This window comes from Leuciscus leuciscus (assembly GCF_965113295.1).
Source record: "Leuciscus leuciscus genome assembly, chromosome: 20".
Taxonomy (NCBI): domain Eukaryota; kingdom Metazoa; phylum Chordata; class Actinopteri; order Cypriniformes; family Leuciscidae; genus Leuciscus; species Leuciscus leuciscus.
The window spans coordinates 5,032,568-5,045,825 of record NC_138744.1 but is presented as its reverse complement, the minus strand read 5'-3'; the positions used below and the strand labels follow the sequence as shown (position 1 = coordinate 5,045,825).

The window sequence follows — 13,258 nt, the reverse complement described above, 5'->3', positions numbered from 1 at the left end:
CTGTTTGCATTTCTTTCTTTTGCAGAATACAAAAGATATCTAGAAGAACATTGGGTTCCATTGACTTCCATTGTACAAACATAGTTTGTTCATTTATGTTCTGCAGAAGACAGAAAAGCATTCAGGTTTGGAAGGACATGAGGGTAAGAGTAAAGGATCAGGCATCAGCTCTCAGTGCTGCTGTCCCGGGTGCTGAATCTGATCTTACAGAGTCACAGACCAGCACAATCTAATCTCAGACTGACCGCCCACTGACCATCTGATACATGTCCACGGAAATAGCAAGAGCTGCTGAAATAACCAGTCACTGTTCCAGTGTCCAGATGTACAAAGAGAAACTGTTTACAGTCATGTTTACAGGTTAACAGCTAGGCTGCTACAATGAGCATTTCTGAGGAAGAACTAGTCACTAGACAAGGTTCGTGGTATTGTGCCTTTAACAAAACTGAGCGAATGAGATTTACGAGCAGAACTACCGTTCAAAGTTTGGAGGCAGTAAAGATTTTTTTATGTTTTTGAAAGAAATCTCTTCTGCTCACCAAGGCTGCATTTATTTGATTAATCATAAGGTAAAACAGTAATATTGTGAAATATTATTACAATTGCAAATATATTTAAAATGTAATTTATTCCTGTGATGCAATGTCATGATTACTCCAGTCTTCAGTGTCACATGATACTTCCGAAATCATTCTAATATGCTGATTTCCTGCTAAAGAAACATTTCTTATAATTATCAATGTTGAAAACAGTTGTTGCTGCTTCATATTTTTGTGAAAACCATTATACCTTTTTTTTCTGTATTTTTTGAACAGCATTTATTTGAAATAGAATTGTTTTAAACATTATAAATGTCTTTACCTTTGGGTCAATTTAATGTGCTCTTGTTGAATAAAAGTATTAATTCTTCAGGTTACAGTCCATTTTTAAAAGACGAAAGTGAATAATTTACTCTTCATCATGTCATTCCAAACATGTTGTATGACAGCAAACATACAAGAACAATGACATCTGACATCAAATGTGGCACGACCTGTCTTAAGGCATTTACTAATACGTGCAAACATGAATGACAGGAATTTGTGGAAGAGAGGATGATTTTTAGCACATACTGACAAATTCTTTTTGGATGATTATAGAGCTGATGGGTAGTATCGCCCATCTCCTTTCATATAAAGAGCTTTAGAACGACATGAGGGTGAGTAAATTATGACAGAAATTTTGGGTGAACTGTTCCTTTAAGAACATGTAAAAAGTTTTTTAAATACTCTTCAAATGGAGCAAAGAGATTAGATGGAGAAAATGGGCCAGACACAACTCAAAAACCCTCTGCTTCACAGGAATAATATCCTTAAAGGGATAGTTCACCCAAACATGAAAATTCTGTCATCATTTACTCACCCTCAAGTTAATCCAACCCTGAATGAAATGAGAAAGCCTAATTGTTTGCCTTTTCTGTAACAAATAATATAAAAGCAACACTTTACTTTTTCGCATACCATTTACTTTCTTTGTTTACCAGTTCTGTCTAACAAAGTATTAGATATGACTGACAGAGATCGTAAACTAATGAAGACGGAGAATGTGAGTGAGCGCTGCGTGATCAGGCGCTGCCGTTCTCTTCTCAGGCACTGGTGTTCTCAGCGCCGCCGTCAAAATAAAAGTCCCGCTTCCAACACATCGGCCAATCAGAAAAACGTATCGGGCGATGCCGATATTTTAAAAGTGCCAAATATCGGCCGATATATCGGCCTTGGCGATATATCGGTCGACCACTAGAACACAGAAGATGATATTTTTAAGAATATGGGTAACCAGACGTTGATGGATCCCATTGACTTCTATGGGGAAAAAATACTATGGAAGTCAATGGAGCCCATCAACTGTTTGGTTACCGACATCCCTCAAAATATCTTCTTTTGTGTTCAACAGAAGAAATTCATACAGGTTTGGAACAACTTGAAGGTGAGTAAATAAACAGACTAAGATACTCAAATACATGAAAATAACCTGTGGCACCAAGCAGAATTATAATATGCTAGTTAGTGTATGTACAAATCAACCATTTCAGACAGAACAGGTACTAAACTTCAACAGCACAGCCTCTATATAAACAAGCTTGTATGTGGGTCACACTGCTGATATTCCATGAACCCATTTGTTTTTAAAGATAAGCACATTGTCATCCTATTATTATAGAGATGGTAATCCCCTGTGTGGCCATCACAGGAACATGTGAGAACATTAAATGCATGTCAGATTGTGTATTTGATCTGATTAGATATTGCATAAACAATGACAGGGGGTTTCCTAAGCAAACAGCATCGCGTTCGTTCTGCTCCTAAAGTCCACATCAGTCACCAGACTTCTTTCAAAATCATTAAATAAATCATACCATCCCCAAACTTTTAAACTGTAGTGTAGATAAACACTCTCACCCATTGCTTCTTCTACCATTCCCACAATCCCCTGCACAAAACTGCAACACAGCTCCCATTGAGAGTACATTGCTCACTCCATGTTAGTGGACACTTAAAGTAAGCATCGTAAGGACCAAACTCCAAACATAACTCTAAAAAGGCAACCGGTTCTGTCTAAAGTGATGTTTAAAGTATCACCCCAGAGTGTGTTTGACATCTCTTTATTAAACAGTCATTCTGTGGCATCATGGGAGGTGAATGTTGCCTAATGCAATGTGATCTGACTGCTAGTTCTTCTACTAGCCCAACAGAGCAAAGAGAGCGCGACTTCAGTCCAATGCTATTTATAGTCGGCCATGAATAACGTGAGGCTCTTCAGGATTTGCATGCAATCAGCTTCAGATGAACCGGTGCCACATCACACTCTCACATTTCTGCGCTTCATTTCGACTGGCCAGCACACACACACACACACACACACACACACAAGACCTGCCCTTCATTGCTTCACTGTCATTCTCTTGACATGGTCAAGAAAGAAGTCATTTTACTTCTGGTGTCAATCGGTGCAAGTGTGCAAATGAGATTTAAGAGCTACAGAAAACAATTACTTCAATTTCATTAACTCTTCATTAAGTGGAACATTTTTGAATATTGTGAATAAGTCATGTGAACCACTTTTATGGGGCTTTCCTATAATGTTTGGAGATTGAACATGAGGGTGAGTAAAGGCCCGTTCACACCAAGAACGATAACTATAACGATAACTATATTAGCGTCCACACCAACGTACGAAAATGTTCTGTTTATAATAAGCATGTGCTGCAGTTCTGTCGTCTGTAGCTTTAAATGCTCAAGCTCTGGATTCTGATTGGCTGTCGTCAATTGATTGGCTGTTTTTATTGTTTTATCAGCTAGAAAAAATCATTCTGAAAGTGATTCCATTGATATCATTCCTCTTTGTCATTACCGATATAGTTATGGTGTGGACTCGTTTTAGACCTGCATCTGTATGTCCTTGGTGTGAACGGGCTTTAAATGTTGTCAGAATTATTATTTCCCGTTATCTATCTCTTTGAGGAGCCTGTCTGTAATCACTATGGGGTTTTTACATAAACACAAAGTCTCTACATGCCCATAAATGTAAAACAAACTGAGAAACATCAAGGCAGATTGCATTTGTGCCAGAACGCTTCTAAACGCTGCACACTCTCCGTGTTTCCCAGTGTGCCGGGTCAGCCTTATGCAATGGCAGGGCAAGAACTATACAGCAGGAGTGTTGGGTTTCTCATCGCTGTGACGTAGCGCTCTGTGTACTATACTCACGCTGGGCGCTTCCGCTGCACAGGAAACTGGCTGACTTCTGATTTACTCATACACTGCGTATCACAGCATGTTAGTTTGAGGTCATTTATTCTGTTTTACTGATGAGTCAACAAATGTTTCCTGGATCTAGTGCACACATAAGCATACAGTGTATTATCTACCTTATGTTCAGTAATGAATTCCTAGCATACTGCACAACATACATGGTTTTATAGAGGAAACAGTGTTTTAAAACATAAAACATGTTTTAAACAGTAGTAGGCCTATGCCATACTGCCGTCACATGCCCTCATGTTTAATTCAGTGGATGCTGTTTTTTTTTTGTTGTTGCATTTTTAATCAGCTTTTGTTTAAAAATGCTTTTATTTTTGACAGTCCAATTATATAAAAATCCCAGCTTCTGGTTCATTCACTACATGGAAATAGAAAGTCTGGTCAAGCACATTGCATTGTGTAGCTCATTTCAGTAGCATACTATTATCATCAGATATTTTTGCATACTATTATAGAATTAATTCATATTTTAATTTAAATTAGCTCTCATTTAAAAAATAATTATTTAAATTTTAGCTTAAGTTTTAGTAATCGCTATGTGCTTTTCTCATTTTTATTAGGTTTTTTAATATTTCTATTTATCTGTCATTCTTTTTTTTTATGTAATTTTAGCACTATTTTAAAAATATTATTTCAGTTAGCTGCCTATTGGGAAAATTTCAAATTTTCATTTCAGTTTTCCATGGTCAGTTTTCTATTTTCTATGTTTTCATTTCAGTTCTGACCTTTGCGTTTGTGTCTCATGTCTTTTGCAGCATGACACAGTGTTCTAAACATGCGGCGGTCAAGTTAAAGGTACAAATTTACAACATTTATATAATGGGCTAGATTGAATCACTACGATACGCCTATAATAAGAAGTATTTACAGACTATTTTAGACCGGTCCGGACGACAACAGCTGCGGAATAGCCCAATACCTGCGTGACTCGTCATATACACAAACAGAGAGAAGTAGCTCTGGAACCTCATGAGTGACTGATTTAGAACACTATGGCTGCATTTACACTTCAAGTCTTCATGGCCAATTCTGATTAGTTGACAATATCCTGACCTCTTTTTTTTTTTGATGGCCAGCTTACATCTTCTTTTAAAAGTGGCCCATATCCAATATCGGCATTTACACTATTCACTTGGCAAAACAACCCAAGGTAGATGTACTGACCCGGAAAAGCGGCAATGGACACAGATGAAATGATAATACAAGCTTTTGCTTTTCGCACAATCTTTAAAGTTCAGCAAAACATTGAGTCGTTTTCGTACTCCATTGCGCCACTGAAAAGAGTCATGTGATCGCGGTTGGTGTCCACCTGAGATTACGTAAATCACCACCGATTTATTTCCACATATGAATGAGGCCTGAAACTGATCTGAGAATATCGGAATCCATGTGCTTTGTCCTGCTTACATGTCCTTGGGTCAAATCCGATCTTTGCTACATGGGAGGGGAAAAAAACGGAATTGGGTCACTTGAACCATGTAATGTAAATGTGGCCTATAGTGTACATCAGCAGCAACAGAAGACTTGATTCGCAATTGGATTCAAAAGGGTTGCATATTTCTAAGCTAATGATGCAATAAAGGTAAAACTACACAGCTTTTACTTTGTCTGCCTTTTTAGATAAATATTTCCACTGAGCACATCGCAGGCGGCTCTCTAGATTCTGAAACAAAACATCAAATGAAGGAAATATAAAAAATATTTAAAAAATCACATAAATGTAGTGTGAACAGCAGGGGAGAAGAGTGGGTAACTTTAGAAAAGAGCGAGAGAGAAAGAGATAAACAGAATACAAAGATTTTTAAAAATGAGAGAATAAGTAATGTTAGGTGACAACATGAACGAGTCACGAATAGGAAGGCGAGTCAAAACGAGAGGAGGGCAGAGGTAATGCGGACAAAACAGAAGCTCTGCTCAGCCATCATATGGTTTGCTCTCAATGCAAATGCTTATTTAACTTAATTACGTAGCCTTCTAGACATGCAATCCCAGAATGCAGTGCAACAATCTCAGTGGAAAAAAAATCCAATATGGTGGACTAGGAAAGAGATTTCACTTACTATTCATTCCGTACTGAGAAGCATTGTAAATATACATCTAAAAATGTAAAAATGATATCTTTTATAGGGCTTCTCAATTTGATGAACCGATACTGATTCTTAAATCCCAAGGCTCGATCTTTTAGTCTGTGCTGTTTTCAGTTTCAGTGAACAAAAAAGACCCAGCTTTCAAAATCAAAATCTAAATAAATGTTGTTGTTGTTGTCTATTCCTCTTTACTACTAGTTATGGCACAAAATAAACGTCAATGAACATCAGAAGGTATGCTGAATGTGTACAATACAACTTAATGAAATGTGTCATGTCTCAATCAGTGTTTCACGGAGAGTTGTCAACAGAACAGCTTGTAAACTATGTCATGTAACATCACATTTACCTCAGGAAAGCCATTCAATCACAAGAGCTTAATAGTTAGCTAGACAAAAAGTTATGCCAACCACCATTTAAAGGGGACCTATTATGCAAAATTCACTTTAACATGGTGTTTGAACATAAATGTGTTTCCGCAGTGTGTACACAACCACCCTATAATGGTAAAATTCCACCCATTCCTCTCTTTTTAACCCCATAAATCATAAGCAGTATCTCTTTTGTAGCGTCACAAATGCTTAGGCCCCGCCCACGACTGCTGACGGACTCTGTCCTATTAGCATAGACCCGCCCTGAATGAGCTGTGCACAGTCCGCCATGTTTATCTCCTCGCCAGAGCATTTGACAGCAGCATTCAAGTAAGAAATGTATTCTTATTAAAGCTTCTTATTCTGTGCGCGTGCTTCTGCTGTGTTGCGCTCAGAAAACCATACATCAGAAATTTTGCCTGATATGGCTTTAAAACGCATGCAGATAATAAACTTTCATGATGATGAAGAACTGTAATGTCACGTGAGCGTGACCACGATAGAGATGATAATCAAAACCAAATAAATGTTGTTAGTTTTTGGCAAAGTATCCGAGGCACAAGCTGTAAAGGCTCCGCCCTCTTCTGTAAAGGAGGGTGGGGAGTAGCAGCTCATTTGCATTTAAAGATACATGCACGAAAAAAGCATGTATTTCCTTCCACTCAAAAATGGGCATTTACAACGTTGTATAATAAATAATCTATGGGGTATTTAGAGCTGAAACTTCACAGACACACCCTGGGGACACCCGAGACTTATATTACATCTTTTAAAAAGGGGCATAATAGGTCCCCTTTAAATGTTTATATTTCAATAAAAACAACATGGAGTAGAACAGTGATTATATCATCAAAAGTTTTTATTATAAAAACCTGCCTTATGTGCAATTTACATGTTTGTCTACAAATCAGTTGTTAGGCTTCAACCTTTAATAGTAATGTACCAACTGACAGGATTGCCTGTAGTTTACAATACATCATTAGTTGAGAATATTTTTTGTACTATTCTAGATATTTGATCTGAGATCGAATTTAAATCGAATCGCAAGTTTGTGAATCAAAATCGAAGTATTGCTTTATGTTAGCAGCATGATTTGTCCTGCACTACTGTCTATGTAAAGCGTTCCAAAACAGTTTTCATTTGAGAATGCTGTCTTAGAAGACAGCTACCTACTGTATCTAGGCCATTAGCAGCTCACTAGGTTTTGGAACAGAGCTAAAAGACACACCCTCAACTTTTGGTTAACCAACATCCGGTGTTTTTTCACAAACCAGCCCATTAACATCCCGTATGCCAGCTAGCACACTGATGGAAGATGCTAATGAGCAGGACGGAGCCATTTGGTGTGTGTTCTGCAGTGTGGATTGAGCCTCACTGCGGCTCGTCCCCCCGGGGGCGACAAGATGTGTGTGTGGGGGAGGGGGGCTCACGGAGGTTCTTTACATGGTAGCGGGGGATGCCATGTGTACTACAATTCTGGTCACAACGTTCCTCACTGTTAGAATGCACAGATGGATAATGGATTTGAGGAGGGATTCCTGTGAGTACTGATGGGAAATCATTTCAATGTATGAGCAAATGACAGTCTCAGCCTCAGACAAGCACACCCACAGTCCAATCAGAGACTGGCTGATGCATAAAACTGGCAAACACTAGAAGCAAATAGGCAGTTCCAATCAGGTTGACGCCCGAGAGTTGTGGGTCTGCCTCGAAGCAAATGCATGTTCATGCAATGTTAAAGGTGCTGAATGTAATTGTTTTGCCTGTACTAAAGCATGAAAATACCATATGTTTGCAGATATTTAGGAAACATGCTAAGTTCAAATACTTGTTTCTCAGAAAAACACTTCTACAGCAAGTTAATCTACTGTGAAATGTGCGTTCCGTGTCGGGATGTCTGTTTTTGTTTTGGACTGTGTGATCCTGCCTACTGCTAATTTACCCAATAGTATTTCGACACCACGGGTTGCCAGTTGGTGCAAAACAGCGTATTGCAGACATGGAAGCCAGCAAACGAACAGGGTCAGAGATCGCAAATTCTTCCCGACCTAAAAAGCCTCAGCATCAATCTAAAAAGCTCTGTGACCAGAGGCATATAAAACAGACACATTAGCATTGTCAATTGCGCTCATTCCTGTTGCATTTCCTCAATCTGGCAAGTCGAGTGAGCTTCGAGTTTAAGGAGGAGGGGTAACCCTCTCCTCCAATATTTTGAATTTGGACTGCAGTGCCTATTTCAACCACTAGCTGTCAATATTACATACTGCCCCTTTAATGCAATGAGCAATTTTAAGTAATAGCTAATCGTTATATTTGCCAAAGTTTGCCAGGTTAGTGGCATCAAATCTTTGATACTCAAGTATTTGTTTAGTAATAAGCTAGATATCCAAGAGTATAACTGTATTCTGGCAAATTGTACAAAACAAACTGTGGTTGACAGCTATAAATGTTGGTCACATGGTCTTCAAGTCTAAGCTGACATTTCTTAGCCTGAATGAGTTGCGAATGAGAACGGCAAGTCAAAAGTCAGGCTATTTGAGAAAGAGACAGAAAGAATAGGTGAATATAGGTGGCTGTGGGAAGTACGCATCAACTTGAGCACACTTACTTTCAAAGGGTGATACAGGTCTCGTTCTTACCCATAGGCCTCAGTGATCCCAGAGGGAGAGGGGCAACCCCCTGGACACAGCAAATCTGCAACAACTGCTCTCTCAATGCAATCTCTCTCCAGTCAAATCTCTTAAACATCCTGTCTCTTTCATACTCCATAAACACCTCCCTTGGCATGCTCTCACTTTCAGCAACTAAAACTCTCCCTCACTCTCCATCTCTCTCTTACTGGATTTGTTTCAATTTCTTTGTGGCTCATCCAGTGAAGATGACAGGAAGTTGGCAAACACTTCAACAGAGGGCTTCTTCATCTCTTCATTCTCCCAGGATTCCCTGATCTGGCTTCCAGCCACTGTTGTGTGTTTATGTTTATGCCTCTTTAAAAATAAAAGGAACATCCTGTGGCCTGACTGCCGTGGTTACGCTGAGATTTATGGTGCAACAACCAGGCTTAAAACTCTCACTAATGTCCAGTCAACCAGCTTGTTCTCCATTACCACCTTGACTAGACAACATCTAATTCCAGAACTATCATGCTAATGAGTAAATATGATGCATGAAAACATACTTTTGAAAACAAAACAAAGATGCAAAACAGCGATTTTATTGAATCTAAGCTGCAAAAACGGCTCATTCAGATTCAGAAAGATGCTTTAACACAATTATGATTGGCCACATTTCCCAATCATCATGGCAAGGAGGAAGTATGACAGATACTATTAATCCTAGACACCAGAAGAACTAATTAAAAGAGTATAGTGGTAAAGTCTGTCAAATCTTGTGCTATTGCTGTCTGTGTGTAGCACCTTCTGCTCTGCAGAACCTTCTGAAAGGAGCAAAAATGGGACTGGGGTGCGTTTCCAGAAAGCAGCGTTAGCCAACTATGGTCGCAAGTTCCATCATTATCAGCATTGATACACGAGTCTGTGTTTCCCAAAACCATAGTTCCAATGAACATTTGCAAATAGCATCACAAAGTTTTGTGGTTGGAACTGATTATTTTATTGTTTGCATGACATTTGGACTTAATAAATCCATATCTTGAACAAAATCAGCAAGCTGAGATTCAGCACAATCTATATCTTTTATTTCGAATATATATAAATGCCATTTACGTCTTTAAGTTTGTCAAGAGATTTAAAGCACCATTTTTGAAGAGCGCGCATGTGCGTACTAGTACTTAAGAACAAGCCTATGATTGAATCTGAATCTGTTGAACGACAAATTTGCGATAATACGGTTTTGGGAAACAGTCATGACTAGCTAGTTGATTTCAAACGATGCATCGTACTATGATAGTTCAGCAGCGAGTTACGCAATTGTACGGGAAACGCACCCCTGTTTAGTTCCTATGAAGTTAGCCAATCATTACAGAGGTTGCACGAATAGAAGTCTTAAAAATGGCCACCTGAATGTCGGACTGGAAGCGCTTCTGCCGGCGGGGTTCTCGCCACCTTTTGAACGCTTTTCCGATGTAAATTCGGGACTTTGTGTGTTCCTTCTCCTTTTCCCTATTCTTTGTTATTAGTTCATCGGAACGTCGTCTCTTTGGTCGTGTGTCGGCCATTTTAAAATTCTCAAGAATATACATTTTTAACGTTAGTCGTTTTCGTTGTCTAGGACATCTCTCCTCTAGCTAACTTCCCTCTTTCATGCTTCTCTCTCCTCCACTCCCCACACCCCCCTTCATGTGTACGGGCACTAACCCACACTCCCAAATCATTCTTGTCGGTTATTGGCTGGAACACTGTTTGTTATGTTTCGTGGTCCAGGCTGGGCCAGTTTGTTTTTCTTGCCGTTTGTGGAGCCTGGGCTGTCTACAGAGACCGTGTTTTTTTACAGTGTGTTCAGGGGACAGACAGCTTTCGGATAGTGAGAAGATGTTTGCTATATGTGACAAAAAATGTTTAGGCCTAAAAAACGCAGAGCACCTTTAAGTTAGTCAAGGTTTTATGTGCCGAAAACAGTCATAGTTTAGAGCAGGGGTGCAAAACTCAGTTCCTGAAGGGGCCACAGTCCTGCAGAGTTTAGCTTCAAACACACCTGATCCAGCTAACCAAAGATTATCTGAGAACTACAGCAGGGTTTGGCCTGCAGGACTGTGGCCCTCCAGGAACTGAGTTTTGCACCCCTGGTTTAAAGGAAACAATTAATTATGCAAATTATGACCCTTTTAAATAACGCAAATGAAGGCATGGCCTTGTGGACCAGCGATGAGAATGTGATCAGGCCTCGAGTCACATGACATGGGCAGCAGCTCTGCACATTCACTGTTCAGTATAAGTAACAGTCAGGGGCCAACAAGCCGCCGTGTTGTTGTGTAACTCTACACCGGCCGTTTGCACACTACTCTAGAAAAGATCAGAGGCCTCGTGACTGCGTCCACACTGATGCTAACCAACCATCACCCTCCCTTATATGACATCAGCACATCCCTCTCGCTCTCTCGAAACTATGAATGGTGGATGTGTGTGTTTAAGAGGGAGGGATCAAGTGACTCACCTAAAACACACACACACACCAGCAACGAGGTGGCATTCGGCTTTACGTCTGTGACTCATGTTTACTTCACTTATTGCACGGAATCGGCCCTATTTCCATGCTGCAGTGTTAATATTTACCTAATGATAGAAGCACGTCTCCACACCCTCACAAAAAAAAGTCTGTGAGCTAAAGACACTCTGCGGTTGCTCATATTTCCTGTTTGAATCATAGAGTTTGTGCATACATTTATTGCACACTGCAACCAAATCACTAGCTGGGGGAAATCAGATAAGTCATTAACCATAATTAGCCTTAAAAACATTACCTTGTTTTGAGAGGCCTTAAGAAATTGCAAACATAAACATTTTCATTGGGTGTAACGCAATACAAGTAACAAGTTACATAATCAAATTACTTTTTTACAAGTAACTGGTAAAGTAACACATTACTTTTAAATTTACAACAAAATATCTGAGTTACTTTTTTCAAAGAAGTAATGCAAGTTACTTTGTTTTCCTATTTATTAACACAAATATACTTTATGTATTTAATGTAAATCTATTAAGCAAAGCCTTTGCTGTCGAGCTTCGATAAGCAAAAATGACTTTAGATAAACATCACATTTGTGCTTCTTTTTTGTTTTCTTCTCCTGCATCTTATTCTTCTGTAATCCAGAATGTCAGCACAGCTGAAAGGTTTGTTTGAGCTGCGTCCGCTACTGTACAGGCGCGAATTATTCACTTATTTCACTTTTGGTGTGAAAAGGCCTTTTTTTAATAACTTTTTTTGTTATTAAAAAACAAACAAGCAAGTCCAGCCCAGATGAGAAAAAGTAATGCAAAATTACTTTACATAAAAAGTAACTCAATTAGTTAGGTTTTTTTAGGTAATATCCCAACATTGTAATGCAATACTTTTAAAAGTAACTTTCCCCATTTATATGAATCATTTAATTCATATATACATCATAAAATAATACAAAAGTATCTTGGTTTGCCTAGCATTTTATAAATATGAAATCAGACCTTTCTAAACAGAAACAAGCAACAAAAGTTGTTTTGATTGTATAGCAGGAGTGTTCAAACAGAACATTTCAGTTGTGACTGGTTGTAAATCATGAGATTATTCATGACTATTTTATTCTATTGACAGCCCTATGATTTAATATTACTTTGACAGAAGTAGCCAATCGCTTCATTTTTCAAGCAATGTTTCTATTTTATATTGTTACTAAAATGTCACACATACTATTTCTCTCATGCAGTATAAATTGATCTTTATACATTATAATATATAGCTGGCTTTACATTTTAAAGTGACAAAGTCTCTAACAAGATCAAATATTTGAGGGTCCCTGGCATCAGAAACCCCTGCTGTATTGAACCATTTCCCCAGTTCCTAAGCATCCGCAAATATGCCCGACCGAGAACATATTTCTGGAAAAATCCAACCAATAAAGGAATATAATAGCATTCCATTAAAATCATTTGCATTTATACTGAAAAAAAAACAACTTTAAATTCTCCATGTTTCAATCAGAACGGCATTCAATGGGTCTGTAAGTCAGTGGACAGCGCCGTCGTGCTGAAATCTCTGGCGCCGCAGCCTCAACGCTCGGGTCAAAACAACATTAGATATTCACATCGATTAAACCGCAATAGCGTGCTATTCTACTATGAGCTGTCATTATGAAGTGGGCACTTGTATAAAGGCAAAATGGCGCATAATACAATCCCATAGCTGAGAATGAAGCATAGGCCTGATGATCTCCATATGACTAATAAACACAAGTGTGATTCTAAACCTCCAACACACGGGCTCAATGTTTCAAATCAAACGAGGGATCGTTCACACCTCGTTCCCTCTCAATCCTTCAGCTCGAGATATATTTCCTTTTCACATACAG

At 38.8% G+C, this 13,258-nt stretch overlaps 1 protein-coding gene across 16 annotated transcripts in view; it reads right to left on the bottom strand.

Annotated features, from left to right (window-relative positions):
* rims2a (regulating synaptic membrane exocytosis 2a) overlaps positions 1–13,258 on the bottom strand; it is a 204,284-nt gene that overhangs the window by 190,202 nt on the left and 824 nt on the right. The gene's annotated exons all lie outside the window — the stretch shown is intronic.